Genomic DNA, 13740 nt, shown 5'->3' with positions numbered 1-13740 from the left:
TGGTGGAGCAGTATCATGGCGTTCTAGATTACAAGATTGTGTTACTCAGTCTACTACAGAGGCTGAATATGTTGCAGCATCAGAGGCATGCAAAGAATCAATTTGGCTTAATCGACTAGTAACAGATTTGGGAATCAAAGAAGAGATGCCTGTGTTATATTGTGATAGTCAAAGTGCTATACAATTGGCTCGCAATCCAGTTTATCACTCAAAGACAAAGCATGTGGATGTGAAGTATCATTTCATCAGGGAAATGCTCGAGGATAAGCAACTTCAGCTTGTCAAAGTTCACACCACAGAAAATCCTGTTGATCTACTTACAAAAGGACTTCCCTCAGAGAGCTTTGCGCATTTTCGCAAGCAGTTAGGTGTAGGGTAGTACATCACTTCTCTACATCTCTTGTATATTAGCTTGTATAGTAGCTTCTCTCACACTTAAAGTACCACATTGGACTTTAAGTGGGAGGTTGTTGGGGGTATAAAGCCCAATGTGGTCGCCCACGTAAGTGGGCGGGCCGCCAGGTATGTACACATATTCTTTTGTTAAAACCTAATAAGAACTCACTATGCTCTACACATTACAGTAGAGCGAGTTCACCATATCGTCGTGCTCTTCTTCTCACACTCTCTCTCGCGTCGCACTTCCGCTCGTACTCCTTCACTTGTGTCTTTTCTCTTACTTCGCCACTTTATTTAAGATGGAAAAGCTTGATTTCTAGAGAGAAAAAAAACCCCTTTTTTCTTTTTTCTCCCCTACATATGAAGTAAACCATCCATTACATGATCGCACAAACAACTATCATAGTAATAGCAGGTGTTTGGACGCTCAGCCAGAGGTAGGATACAGGTTTCCAAGACCACACCATACTCCTTAGTCCAAGGAGTGCAATTAAAATACCCTCGTAGTGGCTGCCCATATCCACGATACAAAAAAATCTTTAATGGAGGAAGAAACTGTGCTAGCAGATATAACCGTTCGGAAAAACCTTGCTGCATTGAATGTTCTACATAATAGCAGTGTGCCCCTCGGCCCATGGTGTATGCCACAATAGCCAGACGAATATTATTCTTAAAATTCTCTCGACCCCAAAGAGTCACCCGTGTCACTCTATCCTTATATGTCCACCACTTAGTGTGAGTAACTGATGTTCTTAACTACGGAAATAAATGACGTTCATAATGGAGTAGTGTGGTTCTGTTAGTAGACTCATTCGACTGCTGAAGATGTGCAATGGATATAGCTAAAACCTGATCATCACTAGAAGTCATTACATATGGTGGATGAAAAAACTCTCAGAAAGCTACTCAAGGCAGATTTCTTCCACTCACCCTTTCAAAAAGATTGCCCGTCTTTTATAGACCTACATTGATACCTATACTCAATGTGTATTGCTTCAAAATTCCCAAAATTATTTACTCCCTCACTTTATCTCACTTGGTAGTGACTGGCAAAATGTCTTCTCTCTTAATGTGTCTAATTTAAATGGCTTTCTAATTATAGTTGCATTAGAAATATCGGTGGGTATAGATGATCTTTTCACCCATTGATGTGAACAATTGTGTGCTTGGTAAATTTTTCTACCGGGTCTTCGACCACTCGATAGCCGGCAAGAATACTTGGCTCTCTACCAACTTGGTTAAGAAAAGCGTATTTGGCTCATTTTTATGGTGTGTATGCCTTTTAACTTGGTTATCTACCAACTTGGTTAAAAGAAGAATATTTGGCTCATTTTTCTGGTGTGTATGCCTTTTAACTTATTGGTTGTTTTATCGTCAGTTACCTTAGGGTAATTTTATCCCTTAATGCTTAAATCAATGTGACGCGTGTAAATATCTCTGCAAAAATGATCTCTGTAGGTTATTGCCACACGGCTTCGTCTGCATAATAAGAGAGGTTGAGTGTGCGTATAATGTGTAGAGGGATCCTGCGCTGGCCGCTTACTTCCGGATCGTGTACTGTGTATAATCCCTAGATATAGGGTCTTCAATACCGACCTCGTTGGCTGCAATACCTGGCTTGATTCTGGCCCCTTCTGCTATGAAGTAACTTCATCTCCTATAAATACCCTGGAAGGTGAGTCTTTATGCTCACTTAGCATTGGGTTCTGTAACTTCTGTTGTGCGTTCATTTCTCGTTTGCTGTGGTGTTCTCATCATGCTGAAAAAAGATGATAAAGTTGTGATGGATTCGTCGTCTTCAAATCTACAGGTTAATTGATACTTTCTTAATGTTTCAAGCATTGTCGTGGGCTGGACTGTTTTTTATGGAGAATCTAATGGTTGATATGCATTAAGAATAATGCCGCTCAATATGACTGTTTTCTCGGTTAAAACTATGGGAAGTATGCTTAAACTGAATTTCTTGATAAAATTTGGGAACCGCATCTTGACGTTTTGCTGCCAGATCTCGAGTTGATAAATACTTGACCATGATTGGGAAAATTTTGCTGATTTTTCCGTGCATAATAGGGTGTCTATAAAAAGGCTTGAAACTTATAAGCATAGATTTTTTAGGCGTAGTACGTACATTGGACTTATTGCCTAATTTTGGTTTGGTTACTTTAGTCGACATCCTAAACTTAGCTATTTTAATTATACCTTTTACCTACTATCTTTGGACAAAAGCATTGGAGTTTTTTGAGCATGTTGTTTTGAGGAAAAATTTGAAAAGTTTCTCCAGGCTTACTATGAAGACTATCAATGAAAATCATATTAGGTGGGTAGGACCTTGTCACTGAACCATTGAAAATCTTGAGGTTTTTTTTGGGTTATTTATCTTTGGCTGGGTAACCTGTCCTGGATAATAGACATTCCATTTAAATCTTACTGAATTTAACTCAAGACTTACTCATAAAAAGGATGTGGCCAAAATCTGGTCTTATCTGTCATTTACGAGTGTGGCTTCTATTAACCATGCTCTTTTTGACCTGGCTTACCATACTGGATGGCTACATAAACTAGTCGACTTGCTAACACGGTTTTCGACTTTCTTAAAATCCTAAAAACAATATATGCTGGTATGGTTGACATAAATCTATGGCATGAGTAGTAGATCAACAGGTATACTAAATGAAATTGGTGCACTTTTGATTGTAGCCATTTGCCACCTATGCTCGAGACTTAAAAAAGATGTCTCTACTTTGATTATGTCAGGCAGTATAAAAAGTTGCTATGAATGTTGATACCGTGCTTAACCATGTAATGTAGTGGTTTTTGTTTGGATGCTTGAACATTAAAAATAAATTTCGTAGACTTAGTTTTGCCTGGTTACTTTCTTACAGGATATAACTTTAAAGGCTATTGCCCTAAATATGATGATCACTTACTGAAGGAAGTCCTAAAGCATGACTTGGTTAGAACTTGACGTTTGTTGCCTATGACCTGACCTATTGGTTTGCTTCAGCTTCTGGTCTACTGAGTAATTAGGGTTTTGGATACCTGTAGGCTTTAAAATCATTACAAATAGAAAGATTTGGCTATATAGAAAAAGCTTTGAATTGTTAATTAGACTGGTCTTCTATAAAAAATATCTCCTTTGTTCTCAGGTTTAGATTCCAGCTGGTTTTTTTGGGACTATTTTCTGATGCTATGAGATACCAAATTTCGAAACTAATTCACGTGTTGGTTGATGTTGGACAGGCGAATTTGGGAAACTTGGTTGGAAGGTTATGAGCATTTGATTAGTAGGAGTCAATTAAAAACAAAAAAAGTTGTCTTGCCTGCTATTAGTTGATCACCCCTGAAAGGGTATAACTTATTAAATAACTGATGTATTTGGTTTTTTTTTTTTTTAATGGGTCTCCAGTTTAAAAAAAATCCTTAACATGAAAGTTTCTTAAAAATTACCATCACTTACGGTATCAGTACATAATGGAACGACCCCACACTTGCATAATGATATAGGGAAGAATGTCTCCAACATGATATGTAAACTGTAATGGAAGACCGATGAAATAGTACTTACTCAAGAGTAAGTGCTGGTCCATTTTTTTAGCTTGTACTGGTCTTTGACACTTGCTTTTGCCTGATTACCTATGCTAGGTTTGTAGATCTTCCCAACTGGTCTGACTATAACTAGACTATCATTTAGTGAGCAAAACTTTGAGTATATGGTACTTCGGATAAGAGTTGTTGCTGGTCGTGTTTCGTTAGCTTGTACTGACAGTGCAAGTTGTTGGCTTTTTTTTAAACCTTCCTTAGTATACATGATTTCGGAAAATGGAAAGGCTAGTTTACTATAGATTAAAGCAATTAATTATTTTTCCGTTTTCTGGCTCTTTCTTAAAAAAATATATAAACCTGCCGTGATTGGTTATATATAGATGGAAATCGTTGGTTATAAATATATTTTGCGACTTTATGGGATACTGGTTTTTGTGAAAAATATGTCGATTATGGCATAAGATGAGACTCAGATGAGGATAAGGCTTATGGTTTGGTTTTCTTTTATAAAAAAAATTATATTAGCCTTGAGAGGAGGCTCACTCCCAAAAAAAGGGTGTGGATTTCTTATTATAACTCTATTTTTTTACACATTGAAGAACGGTTTGTTTTTTCATTGTGACATGGATAACAATTGGGATGCCCAGCATCACCTGTGTACAACCACATGCTAACAAATCTGTTTTCTTGTGGCTATGGATGCGGGTGAGGGCTACCTTCTTTGATAAAAACATTCTGTTCTTTGTGGTAGATGACGGGGGGTTGTTCGCTTACCTTGAAGCAACTTCATGCCAGAGTCTGGGATGACTATTTCCCAAGCTTTACTTATTATCTTTACTACCTTGTACAAAATTTATTTTCAACTGCAAATAAATTGTTTCACTAAACCATTGTATTTGCCAAGAATTATTGGTCTATAAACTGGTATAGTCGTTTGCGTATGTGTTTGTCTATATTTAGAACTGCTACACACACAATAAACGCATAAGAGAGATTGACTTGTTTGTCTTTCTCTCTCATACCTTAGTTCTAGATTTAAGCACCTATTATTATTTAATTTATTATATGATAATAGGTAGGGGTGCTATCACACAGTCTCAATGGTCCCCCTTGACTTGACTGGGTAAAGGTTGCTAGCACGACCATTCCACACTATACTCTCACTTTCTAGATTTTCCCTTTTTTCATGTCATTTCACTAGTTTATTACTTCTGTCTACCAGGTTACTGGAAAGCTCACTGCAATAATTAAAGTCTGTTCTGAACCTACAAAAAGAGCTCTGATTTCGGAGAAATTACGACTTGCTAAAGAAATAGAAAGCACCTTTCCGTATATCTCTCTTAGGATTCAGCCTTATCTGCACAGGGCTGTAAAATTCAAAAAACAATTACACTCTGTATAAGATTTTCAGGTCTACTAAGCCCTTCCAAAAGGATGTAATCTAACTCCTGTTCTTGAAATCTATGCAGATTGTATCCCTTTCCCAAGGGCTCAAGCTCCCATGGAACCCGTTTCCATTGCTTCGTTACTTGTGTTAAAGTGTATTCAGGATAGCGAGGTTTCAACCTTAATTTTTGATGCCTCGAAGGATTCTAGTCTGTCTCTTGTCCAGCTTATCTCTTTTGACCAATGGATGAAGGTTCTGGCTCTCCTTGTTAAGAATAAATCTGATGGTATCAACCTACTTCGAGAATTTACCTCTAATTTGGCGGTTATTTTCAAAGCCCACTTACAGGACTTAGCTTCCTTCTTGTCTAAAGGCTCTGAACTTTCCAATATCCTCAGAAAATTTTGCGGGCTTAGTCCCATCTTTATTACTGCTCTCTCTACACCTATAGTCCCTCCTCCAAACAGCCTCTTCTGTAGGGATGCCGCTGCTTTGGAAGCTGTAAAAGAATTTCAGAAGGACCTATGTTCCCTTAGTGAAGCTTTCGTGTTAGATATGGTGCCGAAGGTATCTAGGGCCTTTCCTTTTCTACCATCAAGATAGATTGAAGTAGAATCCCTGGGTGTAGAGCACAAACTTTGGTTGTTCCCAAATAAAGGATTTCTTGCACCCATTTCTATGGAAACTTGGGTCTTCCTGGTAAACCTGGCACCTGCCACTATTGAAGAATGCAAACTTAAAGTTCTTAAAGGAATTCAGCTCTTGGATAAAGGTGATCTGATTAAAGCTCCATTCAATATGAACTTCCTTGATGACAAAAAATGCAGTTCGAATACAAGTCTATATGCAAGAACCAAAGGTGTGATGACCTTTAGTAAAAATAATGGTGACTATTACATTGAAACAGTGTGGAATGTGTTTAGACCTTACCTTATATGTGCATGCACATTTTTAGATCCTAAAGCTGCTTGCGAGTCGAGCATCATTTGGTTTGACCATGCCATTTGGTATGCCCTCAACAATCTGCCTAGTATCTTTCCTGACAAAGCAGAAAAATTTTATCTCTCCCTCTTTTGCTCATGGGTTGGTGGACAAGCTAAAGAGCTGGTCTTGGCTCAAATCACCTTTATTCAGTACAGATCAATTATGTGTGACACCCTCCAGGAACTTGGTTCTGATGAGTGCGGCACGCTACTAACCACCTATGGAGGATACAAAGGAATCAAAAGCATGGTTGGGAAAATCAAACCTAATATTGATGATGAGGAATCTCAAGTCTCAAAACGCCCCAACACTCTTGTCTCTCCGTCTACATCTTACACCTCTTTCTTGACTCCCTCCTCGAGTTATTTTGTTTTTGGGAGAGGGAGAGGTAGAAGTTATGTTAGAGGCCGTCGTAGAAACCTACCAATCAAAAATCTTTTGGATATGTAATGTGTAGGTAATGAGGAACGCCTGTGCAGACTTTACCTACCTCCGAAGGATGAAGCGTGTAATAGAATTTTTGTACATTGCTTGTTTGCCAGCAAGATTTTGGATTTCTTTACTCCCCAAGCTATCTTTACAGAATTCTTTAGACATCTTTTTGGATCTAATTTATTACTAAAGGATGTGTTGTTTTGTTGGAAATACTTGCCACCTATCAAGAATATATTTTATTCAAATGAGTTCCTCCATATTGATGAGGTTCCTATTTGTTCTTGTCACCTATTTCCAAAGTTTTGTAAGACTTTCACTGACTTTGGCTCACATGTATGTATGTCTGACGTTGAAATTATACCAGAAACTTCGGTTAGGAACCTCTTGAGGAAAGGCTTGAATCATATTCTTGTTACCATATACACGTGGTAGTGATGTGTGTGAACACACTAGGACCGCCGGGGCATTTTTTCCCTCTATAGGAGGTTTCTTCCCCCGAGCATTGTATATACGCCCATCACTCTAGGGCTATCTATCTTTCCATTGCACACTAAGTAATATACTCTCTATTGTGTGCCTTGAGCTTCCTTCATCTTCTCCAAGCTGTGTGCGTTTCTCTGCAACCCTAATTCCAACAATTCCTCCTTTTCCACTTAATCCCCAGCTTGCCCTATTGGCTCTACTTGAATGCCTGGCCGACTTGGCCTTAAAACTCCAACTGGAGGCGGATGCTTATACTCTACTGATCTCAACTCTCAAAGAACTTTTTTGGAAAAGGATCAGTCTTATGCCGCAAGTATGGCTAAGTACTGATACGACCTGGCTTACGCCTAATATGAAGAAGTCCATTTCTGATGCTAAAGAGAAATGGTTTATTATAGGCCTTGATAAAGCATCGAATACTGATTCCTTTATATGTAAAAAGTTAGCATTTGAGTATGCGTTTGCCAGACTCAATGGCTTGGATTTTTTTAAAATTGATACCTCTCCGATTTGTACTGCTACACTTTTAAATAATGAGCTATCAAAGTTAGGGTATTGTCCTAACACTCTGAAAATTCCTGTACTCTTCCCAACATATAAAAATCATAAACATAAATTTAGATGGATTTCTGACGCATCCAATAGCCCTTTTTCCTTGATTACGAATGACATCACCTACTGCTTAAATTATATTCTGCTTGAATTAGAAGCAATTTGCACCATCAAGCGTAATGATCTTAAACTATTCAAAAATATAGATTGTTGCCCTTTTTGGATCATAAAAAATGCGGCGAAGTTTACTATTAACCTCCTAGAAAACATTTTTTCTATGTTTACCGCTGACATAACACAATGTTGTGAGAATATTCCTCTAAAAGGACCTGATGGTCTGATTAATACACTTTCTTCTCTTATTAAGTTGTCCTTTGCTCACAGAGCGAAGTTAGGATATACATGTATCTCAACAAAAAGGATAGGTTGGTTAAAAAAGTCTAGAAAATCCTCACCTTTCATCTTCAAAGAAGAAGATTTATATAAATATGTCTCTTGGCTCTTTAACAATAGTTGTATCCAAGTGGGTGCTACCTTCTACTACAAGCAAATCTTAGGGATCCCAATGGGTTCTTCGTGCTCTCCGATTATGTGTAATCTCTATCTTTGTCACTTCGAATACCAATGGCTCTTAAAAATGTTAAGTAACCCAGCCAATACTTCATCACTCTCACACTTTCGTCATTCATTTAGGTTTATGGATGACTTGTGTAGCCTTAACAATCCATTGTTGTTGGAAACACTTAAAGATATTTATCCACCATGTCTTAACATTTGAACTGACGTTCTCAGATAGAGTAATATGGCTTGAAAAATGAATCATTTCCAAGACGCACTTCCTAAATATTGAGATTACTCTTACCCCCCCATTCATGGGTAATTTTTATACTCGTTTCTTTTGGAAAAGAGAAAATCTCAATCTCATATCCTATGAATTCACAAAAATGAAAAGCAATAGACCCTTCAAAAACTCATTACACACCTGTCTAGGTATGCTTTTTCTTATTATGTATGCCTCATCAGACAGCTTTATTGCTTTTGAAGAAATCATGACTCTAGTTACCAAATTCATTAATAACAGTTTTTCTAAAAGAGACCTTATTGCTTGTATCTGTAATTCCCTAAAAAAACACAACTGGTCCGGACTTAAGTTTGACTTGTAGAATTTGATGAGCCTTCTTGAACCACAATAAGAGGATTAAAAGACTCAAAACTATAAAAATAGTACTTAAGGTAGTAGGCCCATATTCTATGGGTCCCAATTAGAATATGGTGCCTAGGAAAGGGTGGGCACACACACACACACACACACAAAACTACTTGTGTCTTTTCTCTTACTTCACCACTTTATTTAACATGGAAAAGCCTGATTTGTAGAGAGAGAAAAAAACCCCCTTTTTTCTTTTCCCCCCCCTACATATCAAGTAAACCATCCATTACATGATCGCACAAACAACTATCACAGTAATAGCAGGTGTTTGGATGCTCAGCCAGAGGTAGGATACGGGTTGCCAAGACCACACCATACTCCTTAGTGCAGGGAGTGCAATTAAAATACCCTCGTAGTGGCTGCCCATATCCACGATACAAAAAAATCTTTTGTGGAGGAAGAAACTGTGCTAGCAGATATAATCGTTCGAAAAAACCTTGCTTCATTGAATGTTCTACATAATAGTATTGTGCCCCTAGGCCCATGGCTTCTGCCACCATGGCCATACGGATATTATTTTTAAAATGCTCTCGACCCCAAAGAGTCACCCGCGTCACTCTATCCTTATATGTCCACCACTTAGTCTGACTAACTGATGTTCCTAACTGCGGAAATAAATGACGTTCATAACGGAGTAGTGTGGTTCTCTTAGTAGACTCATTCGGCTGTTGAAGATGTGCAATGGATATTGCTAAAACCTGATCATCACTAGAAGTCATTACATATGGTGGATGAAAAAATTCTCAGAAAGCTACTCAAGGTAGATTTTGTCCACTCACCCTTTCAAAAAGATTTCCCGTCTTTTATAGACCTACATTGATACCTATACTCAATGTGTATTGCTTTGAAATTCCCAAAATTATTACTCCCTCACTTTATCTCACTTGGTAGTGACTGGCAAAATGTCTTCTCTCTTAATGTGTCTAATTTAAATGGCTTTCTAATTATAGTTGCATTAGAAATATCGGTGGGTATAGATGGTCTTTTCACCCACTAATGTGAAGAGTTGTGTGCTTGGTAAATTTTTCTACCGGGTCTTTGACCACTCGATAGCCGGCAAGAATACTTGGCTATCTACCAACTTGGTTAAAAAAAGCATATTTGGCTCATTTTTATGGTGTGTATGACTTTTAACTTATTGGTTGTTTTATCCTCAGTTATTTTAGGGTAATTTTATCTTTTGATGCTTAAATCTGTGTGACGTGTGTAAATATCTCTGCAAAAATGATCTCTGTAGGTTATTGCCGCACGGCTTCGTCTGCATAATAAGAGAGGTTGAGTGTCCGTATAATGTGTAGAGGGATCTTGCATTGGCCGCTTACTTCCGGATCTTGTGCTGTGTATAATCCCTAGATATGGGGTCTTCAATATCGACCTCGTTGGCTGCAGTACCTGGCTTGATTCTCGCCCCTTCTGCTATGGAGTAGCTTCATCTCCTATAAATACCCTGGAAGGTGAGTCTTTATGCTCACTTAGCATTGGGTTCTGTAACTACTGTTGTGCGTTCATTTCTCGTTTGCTGTGGTGTCCTCATCATGCCGAAAAAAGCTGATAAAGTTGTGATGGATTCGTTGTCTTCAAATCTACAGGTTAATTGATACTTTCTTAATGTTTCAAGCATTGTCATGGGCTAGACTGTTTTTTTATGGAGAATCTAATGGTTGATATGCATTAAGAATAATGCTGCTCAATATGACTGTTTTTTCGGTTAAAACTATGGGAAGTATGCTTAAACTGAATTTCTTGATAAAATTTGGGAATCGCATCTTGACGTTTTGCTGCCAGATCTCGAGTTGATAAATACTTGACCATGATTGGGAAAATTTTGCTGATTTTTCCGTGCATAATAGGGTGTCTATAATAAGGCTTGAATCTTACAAGCATAGATCTTTTAGGCGTAGTACGTACAGTGGACTTATTGCCTAATTTTGGTTTGGTTACTTTAGTCTCGATATCCTAAACTTAGCTATTTTTATTATACCTTTTACCTACTATCTTCGGACAAAAGCATTGGAGTTTTTCATGCATGTTGTTTTGAGGAAAAATTTGAAAAGTTTCTCTAGGCTTACTATGAAGACTATCAATGAAAATCATATTAGGTGGGTAGGACCTTGTCACTGAACCATTGAAAATCTCGAGGTTTCTTTTGCGTTATTTATCTTTGGCTGGGTAACCTGTCATGGATAATAGACATTCCATTTAAATCTTACTGAATTTAACTCAAGACTTACTCATAAAAAGGATGTGGCCAAAATCTGGTCTTTTCTATCATTTACGAGTGTGTCTTCTATTAAACCATGCTCTTTTTGACCTGGCTTACCGTACTAGATGGCTTCATAAACTAGTTGACTGGCTAACAAGGTTTTCGACTTTCTTAAAATCCTTAAAACAATATATGCTGGTATGGTTGACCTAAATCTATGGCATGACTAGTAGATCGACAGGTATACTAAATGAAATCGGTGCACTTTTGACTGTAGCCGTTTGCCACATATGCTCAAGATTTAAAAAAGATGTCTCTACTTTGATTATGTCAGGCAATATAAAAAGTTGCTATGAATGTTGATATTGTGCTTAACCATGTAATGTAGTGGTTTCCATTTTGATACTTGAACATTAAAAATAAAATTTCGTAGACTTAGTTTTGCCTGGTTACTTTCTTACAGGATATAACTTTAAAGGCTATTGCCCTAAATATGATGATCACTTACTGAAGGAAGTCCTAAAGCATGACTTGGTTAGAACTTGACGTTTGTTGCCTATGACCTGACCTATTGGTTTGCTTCAGCTTCTGGTCTACTGAGTAATTAGGGTTTTGGATACCTGTAGGCTTTAAAATCATTACAAATAGAAAGATTTGGCTATTTAGAAAAAGCTTTAAATTGTTAATTAGACTGGTCTTCTATAAAAAATATCTCCTTTGTTCTCAGGTTTTGGTTGTTTTGGGACTATTTTCTGATGCTATGAGATACCAAATCTCAAAACTAATTCACGTGTTGGTTGATGTTGGACAGTCGGATTTGGGAAACTTGGTTGGAAGGTTATGAGCATTTGATTAGTAGGAGTCAATTAAAAACAAAAAAAGTTGTCTTGCTTGCTGTTGTTTGATCACCCCTCAAAGGGTATAACTTATTAAATAACTGATGCATCTGGGTTTTTTATTTTTAAAGATGGGTCTGAGTTTTAAAAAAATCCTTAACATGAAAGTTTCTTAAAAATTACCATCACTTACGGTATCAGTACATAATGGAACGACCCCACACCCCACACTTGCATAATGATATACGGAAGAATGTCTCCAACATGATATGTAAACTGTAATGGAAGACCGATGAAATAATACTTACTCAAGAGTAAGTGCTGGTCCGTTTTTTTAGCTTGTACTGGTCTTTGTCACCTGCTTTTGGCTGATTACCTATGCCATGTTTGTAGACCTTCCCAACTGGTCTGACTATAACTGCACTATCATTTATTGAGAAAAACTTTAAGTATATGGTACTTCGGATAAGAGTTGTTGCTGGTCCTGTTTCTTTAGCTGGTCCTAACAGTGCAAGCTGTTGGCTTTTTTGTTTTACCTTAGCATACATGATTTCGAAAAATGGAAAGGCTAGTTTACTATAGATTAAAGCAATTAATTATTTGTCTGTTTTCTAGATCTTTCTTTAAAAATATATAAACCTGCCGTGATTGGTTATATATGAATGGAAATCGTTGGTTATAAGTATATTTTGCGACTTTATGGGATATTGGTTTTTTTGAAAAATATGTCGATTATGGCATAAGATGAGACTCAGATGAGGATAAGGCTTATGGTTTGGTTTTAAAAAAAATAAATTATATTAGCTTTGAGAGGAGGCTCACTTCCAAAAAAAGGGGGTGGATTTCTTAGTATAACTCTATTTTTTTACATATTGAAGAACGGTTTGTTTTCTCATTGTGACATGGATAACAACTGGGATGCCCAGCATCACCTGTGTACAACCACGTGCTAACAAATCTGTTTTCTTGTGGCTATGGATGCAGGTGAGGGCTACCTTCTTTAATAAAAACATTCTGTTTTTTGTGGTAGATGACGGGGGGATGTTCGCTTACCTTGAAGCAACTTCATGCGAGAGTCTGGGATGACTATTTCCCAAGCTTTACTTGTTATCTTTACTACCTTGTACAAAATTTATTTTCAACTACAAATAAATTATTGTACTAAACCATTGTATTTGCCTAAAATTATTGGTCTGTGAACTGATATAGTCCGTTTGCGTATGTATTTGTATAGATTTAGAACTGCTACACACACACACACACACACACACACTTACATGCATATGTGTGTGCGTGCATACATACATACACTTATATTTATGTATATGTATGTGTGTGTGTGTGTGTGTGTGTGTGTGTGTGTGAGAGAGAGAGAGAGAGAGAGAGAGAGAGAGATTTTAAAGGCATCGTAATAATATAGCCTTTATTCTCAGGGGCTATACTATAGCTAACCTTTATTTTAAAAGGTGGTAATTTGTTTAAAACTTTATTGTAAGGGGCTATCCCTCTCAACCTTTAAGCTTAAGGTCAATTGCTTTTCCCAACCATGTGCTGCTTTTGTTCTCTAGCCGGGCATTTTCAATTTCGGTCGGGATCAATTTACACTAGAATCCGTGTTATGCGAGCATTGCAATGCACCTACAAGAGTTTTGTTTTCTATTTGAAATCAAAATGGTGAATTTGTATACAGTGTAGCGATGAATTTTCA

This window comes from Adiantum capillus-veneris, chromosome 18 (assembly GCF_014529385.1).
Source record: "Adiantum capillus-veneris isolate H3 chromosome 18, ASM1452938v2, whole genome shotgun sequence".
NCBI classification, from domain to species: domain Eukaryota; kingdom Viridiplantae; phylum Streptophyta; class Polypodiopsida; order Polypodiales; family Pteridaceae; genus Adiantum; species Adiantum capillus-veneris.
Note: the sequence above shows the minus strand (reverse complement) of the source record.